The following is a 13,111-nucleotide window of genomic DNA, read 5'->3' as shown; positions in this document are numbered from 1 at the left end:
GGCAGCCAAGCGCTCAGTCACTGCGTCACCAGGGCTCCTTGACCAGGTGGTCACCTTTTAGAAACATTCCCAGTGATAGAGAGGGTGGGTGAATGGTGGTTGGTGAAAGGAAGGGGGGGTTTGTTAAAATGTCTTTTTGGTTTTGGTTTCTTTGTTTTCAAAACAAGTAAAAAAGGTTTGTTAAGGTAAAGCAACTGAGGCATGATGAAGAAGGATAAGTAGGCCATGGGAAAGAGAGAAAAGCAAGTGGGGGGACACACCCCTGAAAAGTCAGAAGTGGAGCCAAGCCTTTGGACTCTGTTACAATTTCTTAAAGCCAGAAAGAGTAGCTTAGCAACCTAAATTTAAATTAGCTTCTTAAGAAATGTGCACATTAAAAAACAAAAACATTGCAATACGATGCAACACGCAGGAGCAATGGTTTTGTAAATTATTACCTAACTTGGGAGGGTATGGAGAACATTATGCGGAGTGAACTAACTCAGTCCCACAAGGATAAATGTTATATAAAACCATTACTGTAGAATGAGTATAAGGATCCAGGGGGTGGGGGGTGGGGGAGAGGTTGGAAACAGAGGGATGAGGATGTGCAGGGGGAGGTGGGATTAATCATGGGGTTGTACAGTTTGATGGGTGGAGGGGTGGGGGAAATTGAAAGAATTTGTTCTTGAAAACAATGTATTTGAATTTTATAAATAAACTCGTAGAAAAAGAAAATAAAAAACAAATTCAAATTCACTGCTTTGGAATCAGCACTGATGAACAACTGAGCTCCGAGGAGTTTACAAGGTTGCAAATTCCATGGAAGGAGATTGCTCAGCCTTCTCCACAAGGCTGCCAATGGATTTGAACCATCAGAGTTCCTGTTCTGTTAGTCTAGTTCATAGGAAGTTGAGCTGGTTAATTCAAAGGCTGCAATTCTCTGGTGGTCTGAATCCATGAGCTGCTCTGAGAAAGGCAGACGGGCAGTCTCCTCCCATGCAGTTTATAGATGCAGAAACCCACGATGTTAGCAGAGTCCGTTCCAGATGCTGGCAGTGCACAAACTAAGACGTTATTTTGTTTTCTTTCTTTGAGTTTGTGTTCAACTAACTGATAAAAAAGGTCATAAGCAGGTGGGTAAGGAGGAGTGATGTTTGCTCAATATTTACCACCACTGCCTAGTGCTCCTCAGAAAACAGCAGAGGGTCCAGCTTTGCAGATGTTAGCAGCCCTCCCAGACTTCTCTTCCTCATCCCAAGGAAGCCACAGCACGAAATGATGCTTAAAGTGACAGCTTTCTCCCTCTCTGCCCACAACAACAAATATGCATATGTAATACAACAGGGAAATACAGTGTACCATCAATTACTATTGTAACTGTGTTACTTACCCTTCAGCACAATTCCTGTTCTTAAAAAAGTTTGTTCTAAAAAAAAAAGTTTGTTCTGTTTGTTTGTTTGTTTGTTTGTTTTGGTATTAAATTCATTTTCCAACCGTTCTGGAGGCTGAAAATCAATGATGTAAATTCCTTCTGGGCCAGTGGCTGCTGGACTTCTTGGATCCTTGGTAATCTTTCTGTCCCAGAATGTTTTCCTTTTGCAAGAGAATTGAGCTGAGAGTCTGTGCTGTGTAGGCTTTCAATGGAACTTTCTTTTTCTTTTTTTTTTTTTAGTAACAGCTTTCTTTTTCCTTTCTCTCTCTTTTTTTTTAAAAAAATTTTATTTTATTATTTTTTGTGCACGTACCGTCAAATCAGATGTGACCGGTACAGGAGGAAATTGTCCCTCCTTCTCCAGCAGAGCATCTGGTGGATTCGAACTGTGTACCTTTGGGATTGCAGTACAGCTTCTTGCCACTAGGCCACCAGAGCTCCCAGAACTTTCTTTTTCTAAAGATTTTTTTCATTGTTGCACATTTCTTTCCCCTCTCTCCTCACCTAGCCCTCCTCGCAATGCACCCCTTGTTCCAAATTGTCATCATACGTATAATCATATTTTCCTTTCAGATAGTTCTTCCTCTCTTCTGTTCTACTGCAGTGTTCACTATTTATCCACTATCCACTTTTTTCCATTCTCTCCCCAACTTCTCCATGTCTGTCCTAGTTTATAATGGCAGGGTTATGCAGTATTTGTCCTTTCGTAACTGAGATATTTCACTCAGCATAATATCCTCCAGACTTCCCCAGCTTATGTAATTAATGTTTTACAAGTTCATTATTCTTCAATGCTGCATTATATTAATTTCTATCCATTTTTTTGATGGGCACTATGCAAAGAAGAGCATAGTTTAGGGACTGGAGAAGGACTAATGAACAACTTGTGAAATGTAGATGACACAGCCTCGCTTGCTGAAAAGTGGAGAGCACTTGAGTCACTTACTATAAAGACCAAAGACTGCACCTTTGAGTATGGGTTAAATCTCAACATAAGAAAAATAGAAAAATCCTCACCTGTGGACCAATAAACAGTGTTGTGATAAATAGAGAAAATAGTGAAGTTGTCAAATTTTCTTTTCTTTTGGATCCACAGCCAATAATTCGCATAACAGCTGTCAAGGAATCCGTGTGTTGCATTGGGCAAATATACTGTGAAAGAGTTCTTCAAAGTATTAAAAAGTAAGAGATCACTGTTAAGAACTCAAGTTGCCCTGATTCAAGCCAGGGTATTTTCAGTCACTTTACCTGCAGGTGAAAGGTGGACAATCAGTAAAGAAAACGGATGCATTTGAATTATGGTATTGATAAAAATGTTAGATGTACCATGGACTGCCAGGTGAAAGAGCTTAAGACCACAGGAATCTTTAGAAAATCAGAAAGAGAGAAAGAAAGAAAAAATAAGAGAACAGCAACAAAATAGTGTATTAAATGAGATCCCTTTGTTTTTTTACCAGGAAATTCACCAGGCACTGAGAACAATCTTATCCCACTTTTATCTTCTGTTCAGTCCTAGATTTACTATGCTGGAAGACATAATGTTTGTTATTCATAAGAAAAGCAAGCAGTGAGAGGTAATAAATGAGGACACTGCTTTTAGAAAATTCCTTTTCAACTATCCAAGTTGAATGAAATCTAAAATTTAAGGCCAGAAATAAGAGGTAATTGTCATTCACAGCATTGCCCTGTAACTTGCTGACATGCAGTATCGCATTGCAATTCTGTCTAATAAGGGACAGAGAAGGGATTCTTTGAGGGAGAGGATGATTTGCACCATTGGCAAGATTAAAAGGGATCAACACTACTTCTCAAAAAAAACAAAAAAACCCCAAACCAATAAATCAACACTTTGTTGCAATAGCTCCTGGAAATGGTTGTCAAGAACTTTTCACTTTATCTAGTCTTGTTGTTGTTGTTGTTAAGTTCCATCGAGTCAGAGGCAACTCATAGCAATCTTACGAATGAAAGACCTAAACACTTGTATAGTTTTCATCCTTTCTCCAGGTTCATAGAGTTTCCGGAGGCAAACTATTTATGGAAGTGGATGCTGCTCCTGCTTCCAAGCTTGTTTTAATTTAGGAGTTCCACCAAACACTGTCCACCATGGGTAACCAATATCACATTTGACACATCAGTGTCACAGTGTTCAGCTTCAAAGCAACCAACCATGAGTTACCTCTGTACAGCAAGTGAACAGATCAGGGCTATATGACCTAGAAGAATGTTTGACCAAAAACAATTAAAAACAGGCCTGAGGGCTGCAGATTAAAGTCACCCACCTTTGGCTTGGTAGCGTCACATTCTGTCCACTAGGCCAACTGAGCTTCTCTATGCTGTTGTTGTTGTTGTTGTTGTTAAGTGCTGTCGAGTCGTAGGCGACTCATAGCAACCCCATGAATGAAAGACCTGAACACTTGTATAATTTTCATCCTTTCTCCAGGGTCATAGGGTTTCTAAATACCTTTATGGTATATATGTATTCATGCATCATTTGTGAAGTTAAAGTTTTCTCTTAAGAGTTTAAGAAAAGTACATTAAAAACTTTTAAATGAGTCAAAGCAGCACTCAAACCTTGGTTTAATTATAATATTTTTAAAACCACTAGGTAAGACTTTATTCCAAGTCATAGTGACCGTAAAGAGCAGAATAGAACGGCCTTTTGGGGTTTCTGTAAATCGTTAAGGAAACAAATGCCTCACCTTTGTCCCATAAGGCAACTGGGAGATTTGAGTGGCCGACTTTTCTGTCACATTTATATTGACAAAACATACTCATCTATATTATCTTTTTCCTGACGTAAAACATTTCAATAGTTTGGGATGGAAATTTGAATATAGGACAGCTCTTCAAGCACCACATACATTTGAAACCTTTCTCATACATCACTCTTCCCGAAAGGCCCTTGATCCCCACAAAAATAAACAAAGATCACAGTGTGACAAAACTGTGGGGCCGAAGGCACAGGCAAAAACTTCCCTTAGTCCTTGTACCTTTGTAACGGCCCCTTCAGGTCCTGACTCAGGCCTCTCTCAGTTCCTCATTTGATTCCCTGACAGAAATCAACAATGATTTCTGTCAGAAAAAGGAAAATCTCCGCCTCCCGTGTGGAGGGACTGGAGTGCAGTTGGTGAGCACAGATTCTAAAGCTGTGAGGCCGTGACCAGGGAAGGAGTCATGGTGCATCTGAAAGAATCAGGGGAGATAAAGTGTATGAAAAGGGGCCTTGACACTTGGGATGCTACGCAGGCCTGTCTCCTCTGAGCATCTCTGTCCTGACTGACAGGCGGATTAATCCAGGGAGGGCAATAAACAATGGCTGACGTGGGCTTGACGCCTAACACCTGGATAAAGCGCTGGGCCCCATCAGCAAACCCTGCCTTGCTTCCAGGACACGGGCCCTCGTGACACCCTTCCAAGCTGCCCTTGCTCTTCTGCTAGCACCTTGGTCTGCCCCCCTTTCTCTTCCACACCCGTGTGAGAAATAGGTTGCTGGATTTTGTTTGTTTATTTTTGTTTTGTGCTTAGAGTCTGGAGAAGGGAAGGGCAGTCTCCTCCTGTACCAGTCAGATCCAATTGGACAGTACACACACAAAAAACAATAAACTTTTTAAAAAAATTTATTTTAATGAATAAAAAGTGAAAAAAATTATTTTAATGGAAGTTTAGAAAGGTCAAGTTCTTAGTCATTCACTGATGCACATTTTCCTCCGTCCCCCAATTCAAGTTATAATGTACTTCCATCTCCAGATCATTGATTGTTATATGTATGATGCCTTTCATATCAGAGAGCATTTTCGAGGTACATGAGCTTATGCAGACTAGACGTCTAAAAACCTCTAGTCACAAAAAAAAAACCCTTGAGTCACACGCAACAAAAATCAACACAAAAATTTGTGTACTTTCACACAATGGAGTATTATGCATCACTTACAAAATAGGTCTTTAACTAGGCATAGTTTCAAGTGGTTGTTACTGTTGTTGTTAGATACCCTTAAGTTGACTCCAGCTCGCAGTGACCCAGACAGAAGCCCTGCCTGATCTGTGCCAACCTCACAACCTCTCCCATGCTTGGATTCATTATTGGGGTCACTGTGTCAGTTCATCGCATTGAGGGTCTTCTTCTCTTTCTGATCCTCTACCTTTGCAACTATCACGTACTTTCCTTGTGGCTGGTCCCTCCTGATAACAAGCTTAGTACCCCAGTAAAGTCCCACCCCTCTCCTCTAAAGAGCTCACCGGCTGTTCTTCCTCCAAGACAGATTAGTTCATTATTTTGGAAATCCAGGGTCTGTTCTTTGCCACCATCACAATTCAAAAGCATCCCTCCATCTTCAGTATTCTTTAGTCATTGTCCAGCTTTCACATGCATATAAAGCAATTGAAAATACTGTGGCTTGGGACAGGTGCACCTTAATCTTTTAAGTGGCATCTTTGCTCAGTAGTGCTTTAAAGAGGTTCTTGACAGCGGGCTTGAGAAATGCAATACACCTTTCTTTTTTTTTCTATAATTATATTTTATTAATTTTCATAAACATTTACAGAGATTTTGGGTTTCCATTCATTCATTGTTGCACTATTCTCTCTACCCTCCTCCCAGTTTGTTCTTGTCCAAATGCCACAGTGCTTGTCAAAGCCAGTTCTGATTAATCTTCTTTGTCAGTGTGTCCTTTGCCATTCCCTATCACTCCTCCCTGAGAGAGACTTCACCCTGAGTCATAAGGAAAAGGGAATGGAGTATTCTCTTAGCTACTTCCTGCTGAAAAGGGACGCTGTGGGTTTCAGGGTGAAGATCTTCTCTCACTACTCTAAAGGGCCCCTTTGGCAGTAGGAAACACATAGACTATTATGGAGATTGATTTTGGAATTTAGATGCACTCTTATTGATTGTGCTTGGCCGTACATGTTCATATCCTTGAAGATGTATCATGGAGGTTGCAACGTAGAAGACACAAATTTAACTAACAAGTTATAAGTACATGAGTCAAAAATTATGGAAAAGTAAAAGAAAAGATTCTTTCATTGTTTTACAAACCCTCCCGCAGGTCCCCTCCACCATGTAGCCCTTGCTCTAGTCTCCTGTGATGACAGAAATACCTAGTTATATATCTCTTTTAAACAGTTTTCTCCCTCCTCTGTTTCAGTGCAGTATACATTATTGAACCCATCTTACTCAGTCTCTCCCCAACCCCAAGGACAGTCCCATTCTACAACAGAGGCATCATGTAATATTTGTCCTTTTTGTGACTGGGATATTTCACTCAGCATAATGTTCTCCAGAGTCAACCATTTTGAATAATATTGCATGAGTTCCTTGTTTTTTTAATGCAGCATAGTATTCCATTGTGCGAATATACCACAGCTTCTCTAGCCATTCGTTTGTTGATGGGCACTTAGGTTGTTTCCAACTCCTTGCTATTGTGAACAAAGCTGCAATAAACATGGGTGTCCATATATCTGCTTGGATGTCATTTATGGTCTCTTCAGGGTATATTCCCAGTAGTGGAATTGCTGGGTCAAATGGTATCTCTATTTGCAACTTTTTGAGAAAGCGCCATACTGCTTTCCACAGGGGTTGCACCATTTTACACTCCCACCAACAGTGAATCAGGGTTCCAGTTTCTCCACAACCTCGCCAGCATTTGTTGCTTGCTGTTCTGTTAAATTTTGCTATTTTGACTGGGGTGAAATGATATCTCATAGTTGTTTTAATTTGCATCTCTCTTAGGGCTAGGGATTTTGAGCATTTCTTCATGTGTTTGTTAGCCATCTGAATGTCGTCTTCAGTGAAGTGGCAATACACCTTTCGATTTCAGAATTGGCTTGATGGCAGTGCATTTCAACTCATTAGGAAATGCAAATTAGAATCTAGAGCATGCCCCAGTTATCTTGGCACTACCCTACCAGAGACAGCACAATCGGAAGGCTTTAACAAACAGAAATCTCTTACAGTTTGGTAAGCAGTACGTCAGGCTGCTGGCTCTAGGGGAAGACCCTCTCTTTCTATTCGTTCTGGTTCTTGTTTCCGTCAGCATCTGCAGGCCCATCATTCCTTAGAGATGGCCGCCCATCCTGGCCTTCCCTGGTGTTGAAGAACTAACCTCCTAGCACAGAGGCTTTGATCCAAAGGTGTGCTCCACCTCTGCCATGCTTGCTTGGTAGCACTGCTGTCCTCCTCTCTTCTCACTTCCTCTCTACTTGTGTCTTCCACGAGGTAACAGATAATACAGGCCACCTCTTTTCATCAGATCAATACGGGGGTCTCCTCTCATCCTGATCCTGGAAAGTTAATTTGCTGATCACATCTCAGATCCTTGAGTTTTCTGTACTCGCCTTGGCTGCAGACAACAAGAGGCCAACAGTCGTATCTTAGTTGGCCACTCACAAGCTTTTTATTGCTCTGTGGTTTTTGCAAACACACACAAATAAACCAGGTTTCCTCCAGTTGATGTCGAAGCATGGTGACCCCTAGTGTTACTGTCCTCTGTAGGGTTTCCAGTGACTGATCTTTGAGAAGAAAATCTATCCTTTATTCTGAGGCACCTCTGATGGACTTGAACCTCCAGACCTTTCATTTAGCGGCCTGGTGCTTTAACTGGTTACACTATCCAGGGGCTCCTGATTTCTCTAAAGACGGCCTTAGTTCCTGTTTGTTGGGGGACCCTTTGGCTAGCTTCCCTGAGTCTGAACCTAATAGCAGAACAACATTAGCCTCTTTCAGACTGTGCCAACAATTTACTTTCAAGTATTTTAAGGGGAGAAATATGGATGACACTTTAAAAGGGCCTGAACTTCTCTCAGCTCCTTGTAGGTTTGTTTTGGTTTGTTTGGGTTTTTTTTAATTTATTCTCTTTTTTAAATTTTTTTTAATTGGTGTCTTGGTTTTTTTGGTTTTGGGGTTTTTTTTTGTTTTTTTGTTTTGTTTTGTTTGGGTTTTTGTTTTGTTTTGTTTTGTTTTTTTTGCATATACCGTCAAATCAGATCTGACTGGTACAGGAGGAGATTGCCCCTCCTTCTCCAGCAGAGCATCTAGTGGATTCAAACTGTGTACCTCTGGGATTGAAGTGCAGCTTCTTGCCACTAGGCCACCAGATCTCGCCTTTTTGATTTATTCTTTATCCTGTGGACCCTAAACCAACTCTCAAGTAAAACAGTGAAAGAGAATCTGTTTCCCACCTGTGCGCATATGGCCTGGGTCTCATGGGACACGCCTTAGCAAGTGACAAGAGGTTCATTTGGGAAGACAGCTTCAGAGGGACTCATTCACTGAACTGAAGGTCGGGAGACCGTCATTGGGTTTTCCACAACCAAGCGTAATCTCCAGAAGAAAGGAAACAGCTGAGAGAAAGAGAGGGAGCTAACTCCCCAGGAAGGTGCAGAAACAGAAAATGCATGAGTTGTCCCAATAAGCCAGAGTCCCTTCATGGTACAGATGGTTAACATGTGCTGCAGAAGAAAGGCCTGGGAGTCTGCTACTGTAAAAACAAACAAACAAACAAACAAAAAAAACAAACCCACCAAAACAGCCATTAGAAATCTTTTGGAAAACAAGGAACTCATGCAATATTATTCAAAATGGGTGACCCTGGAGGACATTCTGCTGAGTGACATATCTCAGTCACAAAAGGACAAATACTGCATAATGCCACTGTTGTAAAACAGGACTGACATCAGGGTTGGGGAAAGACTGAGAAAGATGGCATAAATAATGTATACTGCATTGAAGCAGATGAGGGAGAAAACTGTTTAAAAGGGATATGTGATTAGGTATTATTGTCATGACAGGAGTCCAGAGCAAAGGCTGCATAGTGGACTTGGGGGGAAGGATTGTAAAACAATGAAAGACTTTTTCTTTTACTTTTCAAAGAGAAGAGTGGTGGGGGAGTGGTGGGCAGGGAGAAAAGTGCAACAATAAATGACTGGAAACCCTAAGTCTCTGTAAATGTTCATTAAAATTAATAATAGTAAAAAAACTTAAAAAAAAATCTTACAGAAGACAGCTCAGCTTTGGCCCACATGAGGCTACCATGAGTTTGACTCAATGGCGACTGGTTTACCTGTCCACAAAACCAATAGCTGGTGCACACACTGCTAAACGTCCTCATTCCAAGATGCACCGTTTGCTTGCATCCCTGGGACTAGGGCTGCCTCTTAGAATGGGTTTGTTAGGTATCATCACGTATTATTAAGCTGGAGCCGACTCACAACTGACTCTCCAGAAGGTTTTCAGAGGCAGCAAATCATATGGAAGGTGATTGTCCATCCTTCACCAGTGAAGGAGCTGGAGGATTCGAACCCCTTTCCTTTAGGCTGGTGGCACAGCTCCTTACCACTAAGCCACCAGAGCCTATTATTTTAGAATTGATGGCATGTCTGCCATAAAGTTATGATGCAACTTACACCTTTGATGTTTTAGATTTGATGAAATAATGTAGGACATTAATCATCTGCATGAATTCTTCCTCAAAATCCCAGCTTACGTCCTCTGTTTTAGGAAATGAAACCATTAATGCTTTCTCACAATGGTGAAAAGCAAAATTAAAGGTCAGAATAGAAACAGTTCCATGTGAGAATTTTATGTCTTTTTAGGTCAGGTATATGGATTGCCAGATGCAAATTGATTATTAAGGAGGTGAGGCTTAGTTACTAAGTTAATTCACTGCCTTGTCCCCCCAGCCACCCAGGACTTTAGATCTGTTCGATTTGGTCTGAGAACGGGGGCAGCTCAATTTTTCATATTGGTTTGCAGAAGTTTTGCGTAGGCTCAGCACTGGGCGTTTGCTAACACAAAGGCGAGGCTAAATCTTGTGTATCAGCACAGAGAGCCCCTTGAACTGGCCGGAGGGGAACAAAGGGTTTCCAAGATGCATCGAGTAGCAGATGTTGAGTTATCTGAAGGGTCAGAATGCCAATTAGATATTGAACATGACAGGAGGAGGGTGGAGTTTCCAAAACAAATGGACGATGAATAGGAGCTCGGCCGCGTTTCGGCTCCAGTCCTGCTGTTCTTTTATATCATGACTTGTGGCAAATTTGTTTTGTCACTGAGGCATAGTTCCCCCTGGGTTTTAAACTGATTCTGTAATCACCCAAAGAATTTTCCCCCCTCCCTTTTAAATGTCCTTTTCCTGATCAACACTGGATATTTAAAAAAGAAAAGAGTACTTTAAAAAATGTTTTTAATAAGCCACATATGATCTCTGCTTGAGACAGACAAAGAAGATAACTCCAAAGACAGATGAGAGAGAAAAATTAATTGGGGAGGGGGGGAGGTTTGCATAGAAAGCCTTCAGGAGACAGTTGTTTTTTGCTTTTGGGGGGTTTTGTTTCATTGCAAGGCAGAAAAGCCTTCAAAGTGGGAGTGCTGTTAAAATGTAATTAATGCCACAAAACAAAACCTGTAGCAGTGATTGAATGGGAAACGCCTTTCTCTGTAAACTTTCACTCAAAGCATAAAGCAAAAACTAAGGAAAATGAAGAAATACTGCATTGAAACGGTTTACATCTATATCACATACTTACAGCTAAAATGGATAAGAAATTTTTTTTAGAGAAGGCTTAGCATGTGGTCTAACCATACTTAGCAAGCTTTGATGGTTTCCCTTCTTCTAGCAGGAGAGTCATTTAAAATCAAAGAAGCATGTAAATGAGGAGGAAAATGTGGGAAATCTGAGATCCAAAATGCTTCCATCGTTAATTATGTACTTACTCTGTTACCTTTGTAAACCATTCTTCGACAAACAGAACGCTAGTAGCAAGAGGCTGACAATGGCATTCTGTTGAAATAATTATATTTGGCTTCTGAGATTCTTCTGCTGTGGGGTTTTAACCTCCCTTGAAACCACCCACATGTAGTAAAATTATGTCTTGGAATGAGCCTCCAGCCGGCACTCTCTCTCTCTCTCTCCTAACTCCTGCTAAGTACTGAACCGTGGAATACCAGGGGCCAACCAGAGAAAGGAAATTGAGATTGCATTGATTTAAGTCAGCCCGCGCTGTGACCAAATTATTTAGTTCTCTCTTGACCCCAGGGGTCAAATTTGACTATTTATGCTATCTGCTAATGCTTTACTATTTTCCATGGCTTTGCCTGTTAACAATTCTGACCTACAGCCTTTCTAGCCCTCAGGATCCCTCTATTAAACAATCACTAATTACTCCACGAAACATATGCTCCCGTTTTTTCAAATGGCATTCTCATGTAAGAACGCAGCCCAAACCTCTCCATTTGTTTCTGAATGGAAATGGAATTCCTGCCGCCTGTTTCTGAGAAACCCAATGTTGTCAGGTTTACTGTTTGGGGGTGGAAAATAATCTAGATTACTCTAATTATTAACTTGGAAATAGCTCAGAATAAAGACTCTCCCTTAAACGTGAATTATGGTTGGCAGCAAGTGTTGCCCCAATCACATTCTAAAACGGGAAGTTTTTAAGAAAACATTCTTTCTGAAAATATGCATAGACGCTTGATAAAGATATTCAATGCAAGAATATAGGAACTTTCTCTTTTTTTCATTCATCTATACTTTAAAAAGCATTGCTAATTCTATACAGATACTATCTTGAGATTAAGAGTGATCTGCATGCCCAGAATTCTCTGAGAATGAATCCCTTTGTTAATCTGCATTGAAAATCCTACATTTGTGATTAAAAAAAAAGGCAGAAAATAAAAAAGGCAAACAGATGTTCTGGTTTCTAATGTTTACCATAAGAGAAGTAAATAGGAAGTTATGTGTTGGTTTACTTTTCAAAATTCTTCCCAGATCATACCAAAGACATTAAAAAGGAAAAAAAATGTTCTTGTCCATAAAAGAAAAAATAATTCCTTTTCGACCCACGCGGCCAGAGAGAAAGAACAAATTAAAAAAAAAAAAAAAGATAATTCAGCTAAAATATGCAACTGAAATGTCACCAGGGGAGTTTCCAGAGGTGAGGCTGGGGGGCTGTGTGCACCCACCCTGGCCAGCTCCAGCCGCCCCAGTGGGGGGTCTGGGGCATCAGTGATTGGGCATGCCCACACCCCCAGCAAAATCTCTGCCCCGTGTAAACAAGTAAAATATGACAGGAAAGTCATTTCCCCGCCAACTTCCTGCTTCTCTGCTCTTGACATTCTTACACATCAACCTCTAATTCATTTCAGAATGCCGAGGTCACCACAAAAAATAGGGGCTAAATATACCCTTTTGTCCAGCAGAGGATAACAGAGAGCTTTTCTTTCATTTTACCCGCGTGTGGCTGTGGCCAGGTGTCTCCCACGTTTGTCTAGCTCACATCATTTTTCGTTAACAAACCTAAAACGTCACTTTAAGCACTTTTTTGTAAGTCAGCTTATCAGCTGGACATAAGTCAGATGTGCAGAAAAGTGGCAAATTGAGTATGGAGAGTTCTGGTCACCCAGCGTACCCTCCTGCTGGCATCCTACATGGTTCATGTGTCAAAGACGTGGAAGTAAGCCCTGGTGTAATACTGTAACCCTGTTAGGACATGGAACACTTACTCAACTCTACCCTTTTCTGCTCTAAGATTCCATTCAGGCCATCACATTGTATGGAAATGCTGATAATCTTGGAAATGAAAATAATTTTCTCCTGGAGGAGTGATAGGGAATGGCAAGGGACACACTGACAAAGGAGATTATTCAGAACTGGCTTTGACAAGCACTGTGGCAATTGGACAGTTAAAACAGACATTGGGGGGGGG

Source organism: Elephantulus edwardii, unplaced genomic scaffold (assembly GCF_000299155.1).
Source record: "Elephantulus edwardii isolate Elephantulus edwardi_28Jun2011 unplaced genomic scaffold, EleEdw1.0 scaffold00015, whole genome shotgun sequence".
NCBI classification, from domain to species: domain Eukaryota; kingdom Metazoa; phylum Chordata; class Mammalia; order Macroscelidea; family Macroscelididae; genus Elephantulus; species Elephantulus edwardii.
This window is presented reverse-complemented; position numbering follows the sequence as displayed.